Raw genomic sequence first — 22,737 nt, 5'->3', positions numbered from 1 at the left:
TCTTTTTTCCTCTATTTCCGTCATTGTTTATCACGTCACTATTCTACTGTTCTTTGGGCATTGTCTGAATTTTTCCCTTCCTGTTTCTTGGGCCTCCTCCTTGCTCCGTCTTGCTTATTTTTTTCGGTTTATTTCATATTTTTTCTTTTCATATGTTTCCTTGGCTTCTTCTTCCTTTTCTGCATTTCCATTTAATGAGTTTTTTTCCATTCCATTTCCTGTTCCTTGGCTTCCCTTCCCTTCTCCATTCCTTTGCCTCCTTCCCCTCCCTTCCCCCACCTTCCCTAATAAAATACTCCTCATCTATTTCCTCTCTGTCATTCCTTTGCCTCCCTTCCCCTTCCTGTCCTACTTTCATTCCTTTGCCTCCCTTCCCTTACCATCTCTTTTCTTTGCCTCCCTTCCCCTCCTTCTCATTCCTTTGCCTCCCTCCTTATTCCTTCCATTATCCCCTCATTTCCTTTTCCCTTCCCTTCTCTTCCCTCGTGTCCCCAATCCTTTCACTTTTCGCTTCCTTCCTTCCTTTCCTTTCCATCACTTCTTTTATAATTTCCCTTCTCTTTCCCTCAATGTCCCCACCCTTTTCCTTCCCTTCCCCCTTCCTTTCCTTTCCTTCCCATTCCTTCCCATCACTTCCCATCCATCCTTCCCTTCCTTCCTTTCCCTTGCCCTTTTCCTTCCCTAAATAACTTCTTTTCATCTATTTCTTTCCATACTGTTCAATCTCTCTCTCTCTCTCTCTCTCTCTCTCTCTCTCTCTCTCTCTCCTCTCTCTCTCTCTCTCTCTCTCTCTCTCTCTCTCTCTCTCTCTCTCTCTCTCTCTCTCTCTCTCTCTCTCTCTCTCTCCTCTCTCTCTCTCTGTATGTTAATGTTTCTGTCCTGTATGTGTTTTGCTTTTCAATCTGTCTTATTGTCTGTGGACCCATTCTTTTATCTATGTTTTTCTGTCTGTCATGAGATTAGTGAATACTGTTTTAGCCCTAAATGTCACAATATCAGTCTGTCGTTTATGTTTCTCTTATTTATTTTGGCTCATTTCATGCATGTGTCTTTGAGGCTGATTCATCCCTCACCTTTTATATTCCTTTATCTTTTGGGGATATATATATATATATATATATATATATATATATATATATATATATATATATATATATATATATATATATACACACACACATACACAGATAGATAGATAGATAGATAGAGAGAGAGAGAGAGAGAGAGAGAGAGAGAGAGAGAGAGAGAGAGAGAGAGAGAGAGAGAGAGAGAGAGAGAGAGAGAGAGAGAGAGAGAGAGAGAGAATGTAGATAGAATGATAGATAGATAGATAGATAGATAGATAGATTTCCTGTACATTGCCTGTATTAGGACAGGGATAGAACTTGGCACCTTGGATCAACTTAACACTGGCACTGACCACCCCTACTCCCTCCCCACCCACACACCCCAACCCCCCAACCTCCTCCTCACCCCCACCCCAACCTCCTCACCCCCAGCCTCACCGCCACCCCAGTCCCCTCCTTCACTTTCTCCCCACCCCCAAAATACACCTGAAACAAAGAGAGGTGGAGGACGTTGGGAAAGGGCTATCCTGCTCACCCCCACCTCACCCTCAATCTCCCCCAGCCCCCTCCCCATCCCGCCACTCCCCTCACCCCAGCACCTTACCCCCATAGTAGCATGGCCACTAAACCAGACTCGGCGGCGTCAGTTCAGTATCTTGCCGCGCACTCTAGTCAATGAAGTCTCTGTGTGGTGGTGTAAACAAATCCTCGCTGCTGAGGTGTGTGAGTGTGTGTGGGCGTGGAAGTCACCTGATAACAACTACCACTGACGGGGCTCTGGAGGCTGTGGCCTCACAGCCTCTAGAGCCCCATAAAACACCCAAAAAGAAGAAGTCGTGTGCAATGGGCGTGTCTTGAGAGGCGAGGCGGAGGAAAGTGTAGTCTGGCATGTCTTGCTGACGGTCTTGGGGTGAGTGTGTCAGGGTGAAGGAGGGAGTAATGGCCGGTGTGTTGAGGTGACAGCGGCGCGGCGTGGACCAGCTGACACGCCCAGTGAGGGGTGCCGCGTGGGCCTCAGCACAGGCGACGGTGAGTGCCGGGGCGGCCTGGCAGGGCGTCACGCCTGCCCTGCGAGGAGAGGCTGATTTGCCTTGGCCTGGCATCACTGGAGGGGACATGATGCAAACCTTCAAGGTAATCCACGGCCTTGACTCAGTCAGCGACGGATATTTCCTCCAACAATCGGGGCCAACTCATCACCACACCAGAGGCCACAGCCGGACACTAACAAAGCCGATCACAGAACAACACAGAGGGACCATTTCGGACAATTTACGGTTTCACCCAACCAGTGATTTTCTTACGTGGTTCACGTTTTCTGGTGATAGATGTAGTGAATTGCACGATTTTGTACCTAATTTCCATCGCAAATGTCTACTTTTCGAGTTATGCCTCTTTTCAAGTGATGACCTGCCCTCATGTCATTCCTCCTCGTGCAAGCTTCACCAATCCATCCATGTAATTTGCTCTTGGTCTTCCTTTTCCTCTTCTTCCTTCCACCATTCCAGTTGTAATCAAAGTCACCAGTCCTTCTCTCCCTATGGTAAACTTCTAGTGTTTGCCCATACTCCCCCCTCCCCCCATACAAGCCTGGGGACCTGGTGGGAATGCGGGGTTTCGGGTGGGGGACACGAAATCCGTTGCATTCGCGTATTTTTTTAGTGGGGGGGAGGTGGGGATAAAAACTCCCTAGATCTAGGGAAATTCCCTAAATTTAGGGAATTTTTCCTCCCACCACCACTAAAATAAGTGTTTGCGACGAATTTAGTGTTTCCCATACAAAAACCACGCACTCAGTGGATCCCCAAGCTTGTTTTGGGAGAGAAGCGTAGTGAACCCACCAAACGATGCTCACCTCACCATCTGGCGTGGCACCGGCGGCCGTCTGTGCTCACATAAACCGCTTCCACCACACTCATGCTCTCTCTCTAGTAGGTTGTCACCTCATCGCAAGGTTTCTGTCCTCCAAGTAGAGTCCGTGGCACCAAACACAGTGTATCTTCATTGTTTATCACTGACACAAGTAAAACCACCGGCTAGCCGGGATCCATCCAACACCGCGCCTTTAACACTACTGCGGCTTGTGCAGGAAGTGCAGGCTCTCGAACCTCTTGCCCGAGCTGTTCGAACACGTGAATCCTTACTGACCGGATTTTGAATCTGCTTCACGGGCTCGTATTCCCAGTATACAAGGTGATTGTGGATGTTGACTCCGCGCCTCCAGAATACGATAATACGCCTCCATATATCATAGTAAAAAAAAAAAGTACTTAAAAGTTAAGAAGCCGAATTAATCCCCTTCCCCCAACGATCTTGGGGGACCTGCGTGAACTCGGGGTATTTGGGTGGGGGAGCATATTTAAACTACTCCAACCGAACTTTACGACCTGCTAACCAAGGGGGGGCTGTGCCCCCCTCTGGACCCCCCCCCTCTTAAAGGTGCGTGTTCTAAAAAAAAAATAACCACGCGTGGTGGACCTGGTGTCACATGCGTGAGCTAATGGCTAACTAAGCGTACCATCGCTAACCAAGCGTACCATCGGAAATAGTATTAGGTAAAGGTGCGTGTTCCCCCAAAAAATAAATAACCACGCGTGGTGGACCTGGTCTCACCTAGCGTATCATTGCTAACCGGATCGTTGGCAACGCTGCTCATATTACAATGGCGTTGCCATGTAAACACATCGTCCGTATGTATAATATGCCCTCAAGTACAATATGGAGGCGTAATATCGTATTTTCGAGGTGCGGAGTGATTTTCAATAATTACCTTGCATGGTTTCCGTACGTTGTAAAAAAAAAAACGGAATGTATGAAATTTCCCTACATCTAAGTAATTGTAAGGAATTTCCTTACTACATCTAGGGTATTTTTCAACCCCTCATAACTCAAAAACTATACATTTGCGACGCATTTCATGTTTACCACCGCATCCCCCGAAGTCTCAATGGCCCCCTAGCCAATTTTGGTTGCGAGGGGTGAGTGTGGGCAAACACTAGAATAATACCGATATGGGGCCGAAAAATTTCAGTCGTCTCCCTCTCACCGTTCTCATCAACTCTCTCTTCTCTTTCACCATCTCCAGAATGTGTCAACATTTACAGATAAATGTGACCACCATGAGACTAGGAGACAGAGAAGAGGCACCTTTGACGAGCACTGACTCTAAACTATCACTAAAGGTAAAGGTGGGCGGTGTGCCAGCCAGTTTTGTGGGAATTAGCTCGCAGCCGCAAAATAGCTCACAGAGAGAGGTACAACTTACTTATTTGCTATTATATCAACCACTATTCGCCATGCTGTCCTGAAGACTGTCTATCAACCATGACTTCAGAAGCACCGTCCAAATGAATCGTGAATGAGTTCCGGGGGATAGCATGAGCCAAGAATAGATGGATCTGGATTGATGATGCGCAGGGCACCTGTACAGGTGCCCTGCGCATGGGTGGGTAGGCGGTGGCGTAGGTGGTAGCGTACTGGGCTCACATTCACCGCGTGATGGATGACGCGGGTTCAAATCCCCACGCTACCACTCGGATTTTTCAGTCACCGCCGAGTGGCTTAAAACTACCCACATGCTGTCCTGAAGACCACCCATCAACCCGGACTCTAGAGGAAGCCGTCCAAGCGAATCAGAGCGAGTTCTGGGGGCAGCATGAGCCAATGCAAGATGCCGCCACTATAAAAACTCGGGCTTCACACATAAGCCGCCAGAGCAGGCTGGGCGACCATCAGGCCCCACCTGGAAGAAACCTTGGGCCTTAGAACTGGCTGGCCACGCCTGCGCCAGAAGCAGGCTGCCAATGACCATCAGGCCCCACTGGAAAGATGCCTACCGCTTAACAATAGGCAACAACGTAAAAAAAAAAAAAAAAAAAATTAACACACCACTATAAACAATTGCCTGCATGTGCCATCACGGGCTTGGGCCGACCACCAGGCCCCTGAAACAAGCCTACCGGTGCTATAAGCTTACACGTAAAAAAAAAATATCGTATTAAGCCGTCTTTGCCAGATAATTAACCACTATTTTGTATGCCAAGACAGTGCACGCCTTAGTGTTTCTTGTAGCTACTTTCTTTTGCACCCCTTGTGCTTTCTTCCTCACCAGAAAGATACCTAAAGATAAGCAAATATTAAGCTCTGTTTGCCAGATTATTAACCACTATTTTGTATTCCAAGATGGTGCAGGCCTTTTTGTTTCTTGTAATGTCTTTTTCACCCCTTGAGCTGCCTCCCTTACTGTAAAATGAATAAATGTTAACCCTGTTTGCCAGAATATTAACCAGTATTTTGTATTCCAGGACAGTCCAGCGGTGAAGCGAGTGCGTCCCGATGCAGCGTGGTGGCAGCCTCCTGCTGTGCGCCGGGCTGTAAGAGCAGGAACACTGTGGACTGCAAGCTCACCCTCCACATGTGAGTTACAGCGGACAACACCATTTAATTGGACACTATTACTTTTTTTTACTCTTACTTTTTATATTTTTTTACTTTTACTTTTTTTACTTTTTTACACGAATACAGTGGATGCCACCACCACCGGCCTTTACTTTGACACTTTTATTATTTGTTTCCTGGATTAAGTAAGGCTCTCAAGAGGTTAACGACAGCCATCGGTTATTTAATCACACACAGCACGGTCCACACAGTTACGGCCATCGTTTATTTAATCAGACTCTTTCATGCCCCTAATTTGAATGTTTACATCAAATTTGGCAGATTCTGTGACTTGCCTGATGGAGTGCCTCCTATTGTCCTTAAAAACTGTGCTTCTGTGCTGACACCCTGCCTGGTCAAACTCTTTCGTCTCTGCCTATCAACATCTATCTTTCCTTCCTGCTGGAAGTATGCCTTTGTACAGCCTGTGCCTAAGAAGGGTGACCGTTCCAATCCCTCAAACTACTGCCCTATAGCTTTACTTTCCCTAAAGCTTTTGAATCAATCCTTAACTGGAATGTTCAAAAGCACCTGTCCACTTCTAACCTTCTATCTGATCGCCAGTATGGGTTCCGCAAGGGGCGTTCTACTGGCGATCTTCTTGCTCTCTTAACTGACTCTTGGTCATCCTCTCTTAAGTAATCGGGTAGCCAAACAATTTTTTCTGGTAGATTTTGGTGTGTATTTAAGTAATATGGTAGCTAATCTTTTTTCATGGTAGATTTTGGTGTGTATTTAAGTAATATGGTAGCTAATCTTTTTTTCATGGTAGATTTTGGTGTGTATTTAAGTGATTGGGTAGCCAAACTATTTTTTGTGGTAGATTTTGGTGTGTATTTAAGTAATTGGGTAGGCAAACTGTTTTTTGTGGTAGATTTTGGTGTGTATTTAAGTAATTGGGTAGGCAAACTATTTTTTGTGGTAGATTTTGGTGTGTATTTAAGTAATTGGGTAGGCAAACTATTTTTTTTTTTATAGATTTTGGTGTGTATTTAAGTAATTGGGTAGCCAAACTATTTTTTGTGGTAGACTTTGGTGTGTAGCATTTAAGTAATTGGGTAGGCAAACTATTTTTTGTGGTAGATTTTGGTGTGTAGCATTTAAGTAATTGGGTAGCCAAACTATTTTTTGTGGTAGATTTTGGTGTGTAGCATTTAAGTAATTGGGTAGCCAAACTATTTTTTGTGGTAGATTTTGGTGTGTAGCATTTAAGTAATTGGGTAGGCAAACTATTTTTTGTGGTAGATTTTGGTGTGTAGCATTTAAGTAATTGGGTAGCCAAACTATTTTTTGTGGTAGATTTTGGTGTGCAGCATTTAAGTAATTGGGTAGGCAAACTATTTTTTGTGGTAGATTTTGGTGTGTAGCATTTAAGTAATTGGGTAGGCAAACAATTTTTTGTGGTAGATTTTGGTGTGCAGCATTTAAGTAATTGGGTAGGCAAACTATTTTTTGTGGTAGATTTTGGTGTGTAGCATTTAAGTAATCAGGCAGCTGTTTCTGGCGTAAAACACCAGCTTACTCTAACATCCCTCCCTATCCTGAACCTCCGTTGGAATACACTGCAAGCCAAAAAATCTAACCTAACTCAGCCTAGCATGAATTACCTAACAGGGGACCTTGTCACCCCCCCTGTCTTCACATTTCATCTGAGGAAGGGGAACAAATTTAATCTAATGTAACCCCAGACATTTAAGGCTGTGGACACAACTCTTTTTCTTCTTCCACAGGTGTCAGGCTCCTGCACAGGTGAACGGAGGTGGAGTCACGGCTTTGGGGCGGCTTGCTAAAAAGGTACGTGTAATAATAATAATAATAATAATAATATTAATAATAATAATAATAATACTAATAAACGGTTTATTCAATTGCAGCAGCCATCAGGCGGAAAATTTACATATCATGAGTACAATTTTACTTCGCAAATGGAACAAGTACAAAAAGAAGGGGACGGGGATCGGGGGTCTGGTATGTGTGGGAGGGTTGGGGCGATGGAGCTTGGGGTGGGGGAGGAGGGGGGTAGGGGAGTGTTGTGCGGTGGTGCCGAGATGGGGGGAAAGTGTGTTAATCCTGTGTGTGTGTGTGTGTGTGTTTTACCTGTTGTGTTAGGAAGTGAAGGTTTTCAGGTTTATTTTACCCACACACACACACACACACACACACACACACACACACACACACACACATAACTTCCTCTGGGCCACACTGCAAGCTGAAAACATTTAGACTAGCAGGCGTGAACCTAATTTACCTAACACACATTTTTTTTTTTTCCCAAACACTTAAAGCTACAGTCACACTGACTTCACGACCTGCTAACGACCACCTGCTACCTCAAAATGCTGCGATTCACACCCACCGCTCCCCGACCACATAGGTGGCAAAGTAGTTGTGCGACTGAACGGCTACCTGTGGTCGTTTAGTGTCCGTCCAGTGGGCGGCCGGACGGCAAGATTCACACCTTGGCCTCACACCTGGAGTCAGGCCAAGATGCCCACCATACGCTGACCGGTGGCCGACAGGCAAGGACCAGTACACGTCCTGTGGCAATGAGGACGGCGACCTCCCTTAACGACCTGCTGCTGACGTGTTACAGTACATAATATCTTCACCCAGTTATATTACACATTTCCCATTCTTATTTCTGTAAATTATTTGTAAAAAAAACAGTTACTTATAAAGGTAATGCAAGTATTCTGTACTTCACTGCAGCAAAAGACGGATATTTGTGACCCCCCCGCCGCCCCCTGTGTGCCGCAGACATGCAAAAAATGCTCCAAGCACTCTTGGTTTAACCTGTTGTTAGTATGTATGTAACATTACATTTGTTCTAAAGCATTTCCATCACCCTGGGCAGAGCAGAAGATGAAATTAACAGTTCTTTTTGAAGTGAATAACAGCCAATAGCTTTGCAGACTCTCATTGTTACTGCTGTGCACGTCATGTCCTGCAGTGATTTATTTTGGTTAGGCAGAGGTGACCCATACACACTTGGCCGTGTGTTTGACCTGTGGAGCAGGTTGAGAGGGGACGGAGCTTGGACGGGCTGAGGGGCGTGGGACGTCACTGCTCAGGAATGTACCTCATTTCCGGGCAAGGGTGGTTTGACCTACCACCAGCCGCCGCACAACTCGCCGTGTGGTGGAAGGCCGGACGTCGACCACAGCCAATGACAGATGAAAAGTGCACGGCGACCATCAGTGATCTCCTTCTCTCTGACGGCAACCAGACGGCGTCCGCTTGCCATCCGGTCGCCGTTCAACAGTTAATGATCATCTGTTGGCCACCAGTGGCAGTCCACTAGCCGTCCAGACGCAGTCCATTCGGCCACCGGACGGCAACCTTTTTTACGACCGGCAGCGACCTGAGAGGTCGGCTGGAGGTTTTAGAGCATGACCTAAAACCTCCATTGGTCAGGAGTGTTTCCCATGTGGTATTGGTATGCTGGATATCCCTTCACTGGTAGCCTGGTAACATATAGTCCAGGGGTCGGCAACCTTTTGAACATAGAGTGCCAAGTCTAATTAATGCCTTTTCTTTTATTACCTTGCATGCCAGGTGTTATTTTTTCCCACATTATAAAGCGTATGTCCTATGGAAGTTGAGATCATAATCATATACACAGTATGTAGTGACCATTATAACTAAAGTAAAGTGTATTTTCCTGCACATGTATAACATAAATGTTACATTTTTGTAGCAATTAGCATTCCTTGTAACTAAAAATATATTATTTTTTATTTTAAATTTATACTCACAGTATTAATCTGATCCTTGCCCTTGCTTCCCTTTGGCCAAAGTTGAAATTTCAGGTGAGTATCTGGACACCTTGAGCTTCACACAACCCTCAGAATGATCCGTTGTAAGCTTGCTGCGATGGGGGTTGAGGATGTGCTTCATGTGTGAAAATATCTGCTCACATTGATATGTAGATCCAAATGCTGATAGCAATGCAAAAGCTACTTTCTTCATACAATTGAATTTATCAGGGAGGGAGGTCCAGGAACTTAATATGGAGGCTGCATGATCATTCATACTAGTTTCCAATATTTCTCGAAGATCTTTAACCCGTACAGTGTTGCTTTATAGGAGTGAAACAGGTCATGTGGGGTTGGATTTTGGCCAAATAATATTATTGTCTTATAAAATTGAAAAAAAATAGCTGATTTGAACGATATAAATGCGATATATGTGTGTTCCCTGTAAGCTGTCGTTTTCTGTGAGTCCTTTCACGCGTGGCACCAATACTCCAGTGGTGGTGCGTAAGACGAAACATGTAGAACAGTACTATGTAACTTCCGCTTCTTATTTATTATTTCCGACACACTGTGAATGCTTCTTCCATGACTATATATTGTTTAGTTTGAGTTTCTTGTAAAATATATCTGAGGATTGTTTGTCTAGCCTTTCTATAGTCATATCATAGTACCAAATTTATCACCTTTACAGACTATATTTTCTCTATGTGTATATAAGTAGCACAATATTATCCCTTCATTGCACAAGCATAACATGTTTTGTAACACCAACAACAAAAAAATTACACACAGCTGCCCAAATAACCCATTATACGAATTTTAATTTTTTTATGTTGGTACTCCTGCATACCACAGCCCGCCCTCGCCAGCTGATCACATACCCCAAACATTTTCCCATTTACTACGTAGCTTCCGCGTCTTTGCATTTGCTGCCGACCAATTTGGTATTGCTCTGCTACTGTACAATTTACATAACATCCCAATTTTACAAGTATATCTAAGAGGTAACTGTGTATTACCTCTGGACTAGCATATCCCATGAAAATCTGTATGGCTGGGAAACTGATGACTCAGGTTCCGAGCCAGGAATGAATACAAAGGAGAAACAGACAGCAACAACCCTGTTGGGCCCAAGGCTGCCTGTATAGCTAACACTACACTAACTACAACTACAGTTCTATACTTCTATCTATCTACTGTGGGCCAAAGTAAGTAAGATGAGGAATGAATGATATGAAAGCACATGTGCATAAAGACAGCAGAAATAATGTGGCAATTGATGCTTACATAGGGAAAAGTGTATTGGCTAATGTACCTACAACTAACTGTTGACACGCATAAATCGCATCTCATGGCCATAGGGAAAAAAATCTTGTGCCTGTAAACTTCAGGTTTCCGATTATAAACGGCCATAGGGAAAAAAAACTTGTGCCTGTAAACTTTCAGGTTTCCAGATTATAAACGGCCATAGGGAAAAAAACTTGTGCCTGTAAACTTTCAGGTTCCATTATTAAACGGCCATAGGGAAAAAAACTTGTGCCTGTAAACTTTCAGGTTTCCGTATTATAAACGGCCATAGGAAAAAAATCTTGTGCCTGTAAACTTCAGGTTTCCGTATTATAAACGCCATAGGGAAAAAAAACTTGTGCCTGTAAACTTTCAGGTTTCCGTATTATAAACGGCCATAGGGAAAAAAAAACTTGTGCCTGTAAACTTTCAGGTTTCCGTATTATAAACGGCCATAGGGAAAAAAAACTTGTGACTGTAAACTTTCAGGTTTCCATATTATAAACGGCCATGGGGAAAAAATCCTGTACCTGTAAACTTTCAGGTTTCCGATTATAAACTTCTGTCTTTCATTAGCAGCAAATGAAACATATTTTCCTATGCTCTATAGTATATACATTATTTACAATTATCTATACCACTCTAGTATATCTTGAGAGTGTGATATACCTCAAAACACGGGTCCAGACAAAGAGCCGTGTCGCAGGGCACACACATGAACCTCGTATCTTTGCGTTGCTTTGGCCGGAGTGTGGTGGTGCGGCAGACGTGGCAAGGCTTTTGGGCGTTTTTCTTGGCAGCTGTAGGTGGGATATACTTGGGAAAATGACGACCTGTGAGACGTGTAGGATCGTCACCATGAGATGCTCGTCGTCGTCCTGCTGTAGGAAGAGCTCGAATACTGCTCAAGAAGCTGTCTTATTACCTCCCTTGTGAAGTCATGGAGTGTCGGCTTCCGCCAGTTTTGACCTGGTATAGAATATGGGCGTTGAGGATAGCACAGTCAATCAGATGAAAAAACATCTTTTTGTACCATTTCATTGTTTTCCTTGAACATTCCACAGATGACATCATGCTGTCACTTTTATCTACAAGGCGCATGTTTTGGTTGTGACAATAACACATTCAGGTTTTGTCGATGAAGGTTTTGTGGAATGGTCAATGTTCTCACTCGTTTGCAACTTTGGTTCGTGGACACTGGTGAGGAGATGAACGTCTCTCTTGTCCTTCCATTTCACTGCAAGAATGTTGTTTGCCTGCTTGTGAACAACATCGCCCTTCTGCAGTCCGATGGGGAATTTGGCCATAAACTTGCGATTTGGCTTTACCGTACCACAGGCCCCAGTCATTCTCTCATGCAGATAGTGGAACAGTGTAGGACTGGTGTACCAGTAGTCAACAAAAAGTATATGTCCTTGACCAAGGTAAAGACTCAAGCATGGTACTGACAACGGCTTCCTGATATGCCCAACTTCTTATTCTCTTTGATGTTTGTTCTTGCCCCAGTGTACAAAATCATGTCCAAAATGAAGCCAGTTTCACAGTCACAAAGAACAAATAGTTTTAGGCCAAATCGGTGGCGCTTGGATGGGATGTACTGGCGAAAGTGTAAATTACCATACAGAACCAAACTTTCATCAATAACTAAATTTTGAAATGGTTTGAATGATGACTTGAAACTATGGCAAATGTAGTCAAAGATGGGCCTTATTTTTCTCATTTTGTCATCATCAGTTGGCTGAGTGTTATCTTGGAAGTGTAAGGCTTGTAGCAAAGCAATGAACCTGTTTACTGACATGATTTTACTGGAAATAGGCTGGCGAAGAAGTGGATCTGTCAGGCCAGTATTCCTTATAATTTTCCCTTGGGAGCCCCATCAGCATAACTAAAGCCAAAATGAGTACATTTCTTTTACATCTGTGTCCTGCCATTGCAAGAAACGAGTGTGGATGGAGTATTTTACCTGCTATCATAAAGCCATGAAACTTGTTGCTTTCTTTGACTATATGAGCCATTATGTCTTCCGTGAAAAACAACCTAAAATATTCACTCTCTGTGCTGCCATCATGAACGAGTCCATGTGGTATACCACGACCATGAAGATCAAACTGAAAATCAGTGGGCAAAAAGTCATGACCATCTCTCCATTCCCATTGTACATCAGCATCAGCATTTATTGTTTGGTGTTGAGCTTGGGATGTAGATGGTGTGTGCGCTTGACTAGCGAGGTCATGCAGTGGCTGAGAAGCTGATGGTGAGGAAGCACCTACTACAAGCCCAGACTCCCCACCATCCCTTTTCCGCTTCTTGCTGGAATGAGCAGGAGCAGATTCACTTTCATTTTCATCATCACTCCCCCTGTCTGATTGTATGTAATCAGAGTCATCTTCATCGTCCTCCTCAGAGAGATCACTGTCCCCCAACTCTGTGACATTATCGTCATAGAATATTCTCTATTCTTGCCGATGTCAAGCCCAGCATGGTGCACAGGACAACATGTGCTAACAGCGAGGGTGTAGCAGCGTGTCTGGCTATCATGACTCATTGCTGGGCCAACCCGCCAACCCGGCGCCTCACGCCCCAGGGCTGCCAACACAACCGACGATGACTGTAAGCATGAACACAAAATATATTGAAATTGCTATTCAAGTTGGAATGATATAAAAATAGCTGATCTACTGAACAGTATTTTGAGTATATTGATAAGTAATTATGACACCACTGACATATTTTTATAAATATACCTATTTTTTCAATAAATCATTCGTGGTCATGGATACATTCTATGTAATAGACCACAGCAATACAATAAAAATGAGAGTGAGCTTTCAAAATCATATTTAGGCATAGAAAAGACATCTTGAACCATTTCTACAGGTTTAGGTGCCATGAAGTAAAAGAAAACGATGATCGTATATATACGTACTAAACACTTTCCCTCCCGAACGTATATATACGTACTAAACACTTTACGGGTTAAATTTAGCTGACCACAATGATGAGGCTTGAAGGTCAATCAACTGCATTTCCAACTCCTCAGTTTCCATCCACTCAAAGAGAGACTCGTCCAACTCACTGTATTTAAAGGTGTCTGGTCTGATTAAAAACAAAAACACTGGGCCAGTGTGTTGGAAATCTTGAAATCTGATTGAGGACTCAGACTTTAATTCTTGCATGTACACCTGAAGATCAGTAGTGTTGACAGGATGAATTGCAGACAAGTTCTTCAAGTTTTTGAAGTAACGGAAAGAACCAGTTTTGATATCTGATGAGTAAACTGCAAGCTTTGCAACAAATGCCTTCCCAATATCATACAAATCCATCACTGTTTTTCCTGCACCTTGCAAGATAAGATTGAGGTCATTTAGATGTTTGGTGATGTCTGAGAAAACATAAGTTTCACAGTCCAGTCTCTGTCCTCCAGCTCAGGACAGGGGTGTCATTTCAGATTTTTCTTGGGGGGGGCAGAGACAGTTTGGTGAGCAAAGAGCTTCATCAGCTTTCTCTCTCTCTCTCTCTCTCTCTCTCTCTCTCTCTCTCTCTCTCTCTCTCTCTCTCTCTCTCTCTCTCTCTCTCTCTCTCTCTCTCTCTCTCTCTCTCTCTCTCTCTCTCTCTCTCTCTCTCTCTCTCTCTCTCTCTCTCTCTCTCTCTCTCTCTCTCTCTCTCTCTCTCTCTCTCTCTCTCTCTCTCTCTCTCTCTCTCTCTCTCTCTCTCTCTCTCTCTCTCTCTCTCTCTCTCTCTCTCTCTCTCTCTCTCTCTCTCTCTCTCTCTCTCTCTCTCTCTCTCTATATATATATATATATTTTTTTTTTTTTCCTTTTTTAAACCACATAAGCAAGGTTTTCAGCATAAATTATATAATCTCACTACTGTTCATTTACCTTATCATCACGGGTAGCTATATAAGAATATAAACAGACCAGACAGACAAGGATTAAGAAACAATATTTCGAGAAATTTCATGTATTTATGATTGTACATTTGAAAGGTAAACATGAGTACAGGACCTTCTTTTCTTATATTTGAGTTTTTAAGGAAAATATATTTTATAAAGCTGCCAATGCGGGCATTATTGAAAGTTAAAAACAATTGCATCATTACTGTAATGAAATTAACATCAAGATAATTAAGTATGAGCAATAATACTGTTGATAATTTGTATACTCACCATACTGAAAAATTAAATAAAAGTAATACTGTTGATAATTTGAGTATACTCATCATACTGAAAAATGAAATAAAAGTAATACTGTTGATAATTTGAGTACCATAACAAAACGAAAATAAGTTTTTTTTACTACAGTCCTATATACTTCCTTCTTAACTGACTCTTGGTCATCCTCTCTGAGCCGAAACTTTTGCTATTGAGCTGGACATATCAAAAGCTTTTGATAGGGTCTGGCACAAATCTTTGCTTTCTAAACTACCCTCCTACGGTTTCTATCCTTCTCTCTGTACCTTTATCTCCAGTTTCCTTTCTGACCGTTCTATTTCTGCCGTGGTAGGCGGTCACTGTTCTTCCCTAAATCTATTAACAGTGGTGTCCCACAGAGTTCTGTCTATCTCCCACTCTTTTCTGTTGTTCATTGATGATCTTCTTTCCAAAACAGACTGTCCTATCCATTCCCTCGCCCGATGATTCCACTCTGCATTATTCAACTTCTTTTAATAGAGACCCACCCTTCAGGAACTTAACGACTCAAGGCTGGAGGCTGCAGCAGCAGCCTCAGACCTTACTATTATTTCCGATTGGGGCAAGAAGAACCTGGTGTCCTTCAGCGCCTCAAAACACAGTTCTCCACCTATCCACTCGACACAATCTTCCAAACAACTATCCCTATTCTTTGACAACACCCAGCTATCACCTTCCTCAACACTAAACATCCTCGGTCTATCCCTAACTCAAAATCTCAACTGGAAACTTCATATCTCATCTCTTACTAAATCAGCTTCCTCGAGGCTGGGCGTTCTATACCGTCTCAGCAAGTTCTTCTAACCTGAACAGTTGCTGTCCATATAAAGGGGCCTTGTAATCCATATTATGGAGTATGCATCTCATTTGTGGGGGCTCCCTCACAGCTCTTCTGGACAGAGTGGAGGCAAAGGCTCTTCGTCTCATCAGCTCTCCTCCTCATACTGATAGTCTTCTACCTCTTAAATTCCGCTTAATGTTGCCTCTCTTTCTATCTTCTATCGATATTTCCACGCTGACTGCTCTTCTGAACTTGCTAACTGCATGCCTCCCCCTCCCGCGGCCCGCACTCGACTTTCTACTCATACTCATTCCTATACTGTCCAAACCCCTTATGCAAGAGTTAACCAGCATCTTCACTATTTCATCCCTCACGCTGGTAAACTCTGGAACAATCTTCCTTCATCTGTATTTCCTCCTGCCTACGACTTGAACTCTTTCAAGAGGAGGGTATCAGGACACCTCTCCTCCCAGAAACTGACTTATCTTTCGCCACCTCTTTGGATTCTTTTTTAGGAGCAGAGTAGCGGGCTTTTTTTTTAATGTTTACTTTTTTGTGCCCTTGATCTTTCTCCTTTGCTGTAAAAAAAAAAAAATACAATCACACCAATGGGTACCGGTGTCTCATGAAACAAAATCATCGACTAGTTCTTCCAGATCAAAAGACTTGACCATGTGTTTCTCTGTGGCCATCAACAACAAGGAAGATAGCCGGTCATCCCCAGTTTTGTTCTCAGGTAGTTCTTTACATGTTTTAACACAGAAAAAACCTCTAGTTACTAGCAGTAGTGACTGGAATGGTTAGCAAAATTTTAAGGATAGCTAGCAACTCAGAAAAGCAACTGTGTGTGTGTTCACACACACACACACACACACACACACACACACACACACACACACACACAACAACAAAATAATAATAATAATAATTAAAAAAAAAAAAAAAAATTATATATATTTTTATATATATATATATATATATATATATATATATATATATATATATATATATATATATATATATATATATATATATATATATATATATATATATATAACTAAATCAACTGCTGTTACTTCTTGAGGCTTCGCTGGTAGGGGGGGCAAACTGAGGCTTGGGGGGGGCAACTTGAGTCTTGGGGGCAGCTGCCCCCAAGACAAATCAGCCCTGGCTCAGGATAGTCTTAGCCTTTTTCTGATAAGATAATCTTTATTTCATCAAAGCATTCCACAAACCTCCCCAATACCTTCCCACAGCTTAACCACCTAACACTGCTGTGCAAGGGTATATCTTTGTAAGCACTGTCCACCTCTTCAAGGAAAGCTTGAAACTGCCTGTACATAAGAGAAGAGTGTGCAACAAGAACATTCACTACTTTTGTAACAGAAGCCATCACTTTGTTGAGATCAGAGCTCCAGATCTTTGCACATCAATTTTGTTGCTGATTTATGCAGTGCAATTTCAGAATGGGGTGCCCAATTTTATCCTCAACCATCTTAGTAAATCCCTTGTTTTTTCCTACCATGGCAGGGGCACCATCCGCTGTAACTGCAAAAATCTTTCTTATGTCAACCCCTCTGTCCTCAAAATGATCAGTGAATGTCTTGAGTATGTCCTCTCCCTTGGTAGTGCCACACACAGGTTTAAGACAACACAGCTCCTCGTGTATCTCTGTGTCACTATACCTGGCAAAAACAATAGCGGGGAATGTCATTTATATCCACGCTTTCATCCAGGGCCACACTGAACACAGGTGTAGTGCTGCTCACTTACATTAGCAGCCATTTCAGAAACACGTCTCTCCACGGTCCTAGCTGAGACAGGCATGTCTTTTATCCTTGAGATGATCATGTGTTTGTTTGATATGCCATCAAATAACACCTCAGAGCACTCTAGGAAAGCTTCTTTTATAAAATCTCCATCAGTAAAAGGCTTTCCATGCTTGGCAATACACAGAGCTTGTTTGTAACTGGCCTCAGGTGCATTGTTTTTGTGAGCACTCAGGTTCTTAAACACATTACTTTGTTTCTCATAGCGCGATACTGCTTTCTTAATCGCTGCAGCCTTGTCTGTACTGTCCTTGAAAGTCTTCTCGTGTCTTGTTTCAAAGTGTCTCTTAACACTCGATGTGCGGCACACGACATTTTCGCAGCAGAGAGCACACACAGCACGATCATTCTGCTGAATAAATCCAAAGTCATTTCCATGATGCCTGAAATGATCGGACATCAAGCTGGACTTTTTTCGCAGTAGCCATGGCGACAGTAACTAGAAAGAGTGTCACTTACGGCTGACTAAATAGTTACTGAAGCAGAAATAGCGCTGCCGCTGCGTGACTGATCGTCAGCAGCGACAGCGTCTCATACTCGTTTACATCTCGTTGTACTCACGTATTCCTCATCGCGGGTACGAAACATTTTCGTTTTAATTCAATGTATCATAGGAAAGAATGATTTAAAATCGTTCGAAGATTTAAACTGTGATAAAAGTAAGGATGTGCAATTCACATTCTCTCTCTCTCTCTCATTATTCTGTTTCTTAACCTTTTCTTTGCTTCTTCGAATCACGCGGCGTGCCATAGGCATGCACTCTGCGTGCCAAGTCTGGCACGCGTGCCAAAGGTTGCCGACCCCTGATATAGTCCCAGGTCTTTCTCTGCCTCTGTGGTGGATGGTGGAGTGTTTCCCATGTGGTATTGGTGTACTGGATATCCCTTCACTGGTAGCCTGGTAACATACACTCCCAGGTCTTTCTCTGCCTCTGTGGTGGATAGTGGAGTGTTTCCCATGTGGTATTGGTGTGCTGGATATCCCTTCACTGGTAGCCTGGTAACATATAGTCCCACGTCTTTCTCTGCCTCTGTGGTGGATAGTGGAGTGTTTCCCATGTGGTATTGGTGTGCTGGATATCCCTTCACTGGTAGCCTGGTAACATACACTCCCAGGTCTTTCTCTGCCTCTGTGGTGGATAGTGGAGTGTTTCCCATGTGGTATTGGTGTGCTGGATATCCCTTCACTGGTAGCCTGGTAACATACAGTCCCAGGTCTTTCTCTGCCTCTGTGGTGGATAGTGGAATGTTTCCCATGTGGTATTGGTGTGCTGGATATCCCTTCACTGGTAGCCTGGTAACATACACTCCCAGGTCTTTCTCTGCCTCTGTGGTGGATAGTGGAGTGTTTCCCATGTGGTATTGGTGTGCTGGATATCCCTTCACTGGTAGCCTGGTAACATATAGTCCCATGTCTTTCTCTGCCTCCGTGGTGGAATAGTTGAGTGTTTCCCATGTGGTATTGGTGTGCTGGATATCCCTTCACTGGTAGCCTGGTAACATACAGTCCCAGGTCTTTCTCTGCCTCTGTGGTGGATAGTGGAGTGTTTCCCATGTGGTATTGGTATGCTAGATATCCCTTCACTGGTAGCCTGGTAACATACAGTCCCATGTCTTTCTCTGCCTCTGTGGTGGATAGTGGAGTGTTTCCCATGTGGTATTGGTGTGGTGGATATCCTTTCACTGGTAGCCTGGTAACATACACTCCCAGGTCTTTCTCTGCCTCTGTGGTGGATAGTGGAGTGTTTCCCATGTGGTATTGGTGTGCTGGATATACATTCACTGGTAGCCTGGTAACATACACTCCCAGGTCTTTCTCTGCCTCTGTGGTGGATAGTGGAGTGTTTCCCATGTGGTATTGGTGTGCTGGATATCCCTTCACTGGTAGCCTGGTAACATACACTCCCAGGTCTTTCTCTGCCTCTGTGGTGGATAGTGGAGTGTTTCCCATGTGGTATTGGTGTGCTGGATATCCCTTCACTGGTAGCCTGGTAACATGCACTCCCATGTCTTTCTCTGCCTCTGTGGTGGATAGTGGAGTGTGTCACATGTGGTATTGGTGTGCTGGATATCCCTTCACTGGTAGCCTGGTAACATGCACTCCCAGGTCTTTCTCTGCCTCTGTAGTGGATAGTGGAGTGTTTCCCATGTGGTATTGGTGTGCTGGATATCCCTTCACTGGTAGCCTGGTAACATAATGGTCGCAGGTCTTACTCTGTGGTGGATAGTGGTGTGTTTCCCATGTGGTATTGGTGTGCAGGCCTTTACATTTTTCTTCATTGAATTGTAGCAGACACTTTTGTTCCATTCCTGTAGCTTGGTGAGGTATTCTGGTAGGAAATCCATAGTCTAGGGGTCACTGCCTAACCTAACGTAACCTCCTTAATGGGAGACTTTGAACCCCGCGACCCCTCGTTTTCACACTTAATCTCAGCATGACAAATTAAATCAAACTAATTTAAACTAACATATCCTTATGTAACCTGCCTAATGTTTACTTATTTATTTATTTTTTTGCTGCTTCAACTCACCCTGTTTTCACATTTCATCTCAGGCCTGTACTTTTTTTTTGGGGGGGGGGCTAGAGGGCATCATACACATCTCTCTCTCTCTCTCTCTCTCTCTCTCTCTCTCTCTCTCTCTCTCTCTCTCTCTCTCTCTCTCACCCAAAAAAATAATGTCCCCACATCCACAGGTCAGACGAGTCGCAACGGGCGCAGGTCACAACAGGTCACCACATGCAGGTCGGAGGTCACACAGCCAGCGTCCATAACCTGACCCCTAAGAGTGGATACCAGCTGTCTGGAGTGGATACAGAAGTGGATTCCTTACAGCATCGGAACTCCCGTAAGAGGAAGCGTAGGAAGCACAGCTGTGGAGGAGGAGGAGGAGGAGGAGGAGGAGGAGGAGGAGGAGGAAGGGTTAGAAGAGGCATGGATTAAAGAGAAAATAAAGTAAATAAGAAAATGAGACGAAGTGATTGAGAGAGAGAGAGAGAGAGAGAGAGAGAGAGAGAGAGAGAGTTAATGGTTTATGGAAGAGAGAGAGAAGAGAGAGAAGTTTATGGAAGGTTTATGGAAGGAAGGAAGAAGAGAGTTATGGAAGGTCAGAGAGTTAGAGAGAGGAAGAGAGAGAGAGAGAGAGAGAGAGAGACTTGCACACTTTTTTTATATATTTGTTTTATTTTAGTTATTATTTTTTTATTTTTAACTATTTCATATTTATAATTATTTCCTTCTTCCCTCCCCTTCCTCCCTTTCCTCCTCCTCTTCTTCTTCTTTAAATTTTTTTCTTTCCTTATAATATAAATTTTCTTTTTCAGATATATTCTTTTTCTTATTATTTTCTCCTTCAACCTCCCCTTCCTTCCTTCCTTCTCCTCCTCCCCAACTCCCCTCTAACCCCTCCCTTACCCCATAGGTCAAGATCTAGAGTCACCCTCGGAGTCTACGTCACTGGAAACTTCCCGAGGGCTGCGTAGGCGCCTCACCTCCACCTCAAGCTGACCCAGGACTGTCGAGCTGAGCTGCACGACGCAACCTATGCTAAGATCGAACCCGCCCGCAACCTCAAGATCAAATACAGGTCACCCAAGACTAGGAGACACCGTAGCCTTAGATCTAAGAGGCGGGTGATTAGGGTCTGAAGGGCTGTTTTAGGGGCGAAGGGCGAGGATAAGACTGTGAGGTTACTGTCAGTGCTGAGAGAAAAAAAAAAGAGGCGGTAATTTTTGGGTCTGATTTTGGTGCCTGAGGGGGTGGAAAAGAGTAGAAAGGAAGGACAGGGCTGAAGGAGTTGTCAGGGTGCTATGGGTTTAGTAATGGGCTGGTTTGGGGCTTTTAGAGGCTGATTGGGGCTGAGTGTAGGCCACACAGAAAGTGAGGAAGCTAGCGGAGGCGGGCGAGAGTTTCTGTGGCCACGAAAAAGCAAGGCGAAGGTTGTCATGGCAATGTGACTCCATGAGACAGTAGCGCAACAACACTACACTCCTTGCGGCACCCACCCGTCGAGGAATGAGGTGGAAAATTTATATACACAGTTCCGTTCTTCACTTATTTGGCATTTTATGAAAAATTTGTATACACCATCAGGAGGCTTTTCTCTATAAGATGGAATCGTTTATTTTAGTCTTTACTTGATAGCCGCTGCAAGTGGTAGCTATGTGCACTATGTGTTATAAACATTAAGGACTGATTATTTAACTTCAACTTCGTCACTATTTTTTCTTCTTTTTTTTACGTTGCTGCCTATTGCGCAGTAGGCATCTTCAGTGGGGCCTGATGGTAGGCCCAAGGCTTCTTCCAGGTGGGGCCTGATGGTCGGCCCAGCCACGTTCTAGGCATGCAGGCGAGTGTTTATAGTGGCGCCATCTTGCATTGGCTCATGCTGTCCCCGGAACTCATTCTTGATTCACTTGGACGCTTCCTCTAGAGTCCGGGTTGATGGGTGGTCTTCAGGACAGCATGTGGGTAGTTTAAGCCACTCGCTGGTGACTGAAAAATCCGAGGTAGTAGCGGGGATTGAACTCACCGTCGTCCCATCACTTGTGAATGTGGGCCCAATGCGCTACCAGTTCAGCCACCGCCTACCCAATTTATTTAGTATATGTTTTATTGAGCTTTCACAAACATATTTGTAGTTATTTGAGTTCTCCAATGACTGCTGCGTCTAATGGTGTTAACCAAAATGTCCTATCTAATGCATGAGTTGAGTTATAGCAAATACAGTAAACCCTGGTTATAACGGGACCTGCTTTTAAAGGATTTTAGATATAACAGACAAGGTCAGAGGGTCACAGAGACCCACCGAGAATGGTTTTTGAGCCACCCGCTCCATGCTACAATAGCTCCTGCTGCCCACCTGCCCCTCCTCCTGCTGCCCTATCCTTGGCTTACCACAGCCTATAGCTCCTGCTGCCCACCTGCCCCTCCTCCTGCTGCCCCATCCTTGGCTTACCACAGCCTATAGCTCCTGCCCCACCTGCCCCTCCTCCTGCTGCCCCATCCTTGGCATCATAGCCTATAGCTCCTGCTGCGCACCTGCCCCTCCTCCTGCTGCCCCATCCTTGGCTTACCACAGCCTATAGCTCCTGCTGGCCACCTGCCCCTCCTCCTGCTGCCCCATCCTTGGCTTATCACAGCCTGGCTCCTGCTGACACCTGCCCCTCCTCCTGCTGCCCCATCCTTGGCTTATCATAGCCTAGCTCCTGCCCACCTGCCCCTCCTCCTGCTGCCCATCCTTGGCTTATCAGCCCATAGCTCCTGCTCACCTGCCCTCCTCCTGCTGCCCCATCCTTGGCTTACCACAGCCTATAGCTCCTGCTGGCCACCTGCCCCTCCTCCTGCTGCCCGATCCTTGGCTTACCACAGCCTATAGCTCCTGCTGAC

At 44.3% G+C, this 22,737-nt stretch overlaps 1 long non-coding RNA gene across 1 annotated transcript; it reads left to right on the top strand.

Moving 5' to 3' along the window:
• The first annotated feature begins 1,787 nt into the window (after window positions 1-1,787).
• Window positions 1,788-20,242, top strand: LOC126991273 (uncharacterized). The gene is made up of 4 exons (XR_007745362.1): window positions 1,788-1,977; window positions 5,372-5,483; window positions 7,235-7,298; window positions 20,046-20,242. It is a non-coding gene; the product is annotated as an uncharacterized LOC126991273 (long non-coding RNA).
• Window positions 20,243-22,737: the final 2,495 nt, after the last annotated feature.

The sequence above is a fragment of the Eriocheir sinensis genome, unplaced genomic scaffold (genome assembly GCF_024679095.1).
Source record: "Eriocheir sinensis breed Jianghai 21 unplaced genomic scaffold, ASM2467909v1 Scaffold255, whole genome shotgun sequence".
Lineage (NCBI taxonomy): Eukaryota > Metazoa > Arthropoda > Malacostraca > Decapoda > Varunidae > Eriocheir > Eriocheir sinensis.
This window is presented reverse-complemented; position numbering and strand designations above follow the sequence as displayed.